This window comes from Penaeus monodon, chromosome 22 (genome assembly GCF_015228065.2).
Source record: "Penaeus monodon isolate SGIC_2016 chromosome 22, NSTDA_Pmon_1, whole genome shotgun sequence".
Classification (NCBI taxonomy): Eukaryota; Metazoa; Arthropoda; class Malacostraca; order Decapoda; family Penaeidae; genus Penaeus; species Penaeus monodon.
The window spans coordinates 37,067,602-37,067,905 of NC_051407.1; positions in this window are offsets into that span (position 1 = coordinate 37,067,602).

Consider the following 304-nt stretch of genomic DNA (forward strand, 5'->3'; position numbering starts at 1 on the left):
ATCGACTAGTGAAATGTGGCGTAAGAAAACCGTAGAGTTTTCAGTCGTTTTTGTGTGAAGCCGCGAAGGAACATCATAGTATGTGATATTTCGTTTGAATATATCGGTATATATATCCCGCCCCTGTTTGATACCGTGCACAGTATCACATATAAAAGGCAAATGCAGGCAGGTGACATAACATCCATAAAGTCTGACACTCGATTTTCCTTCAGAAATCGAAGCAAATCAGAAAAGAAAGAATAATCTTCAACGATTTACGGAAGTGCGGATCTCCGAAGAAACTGCTCTCTTTATATCCGTC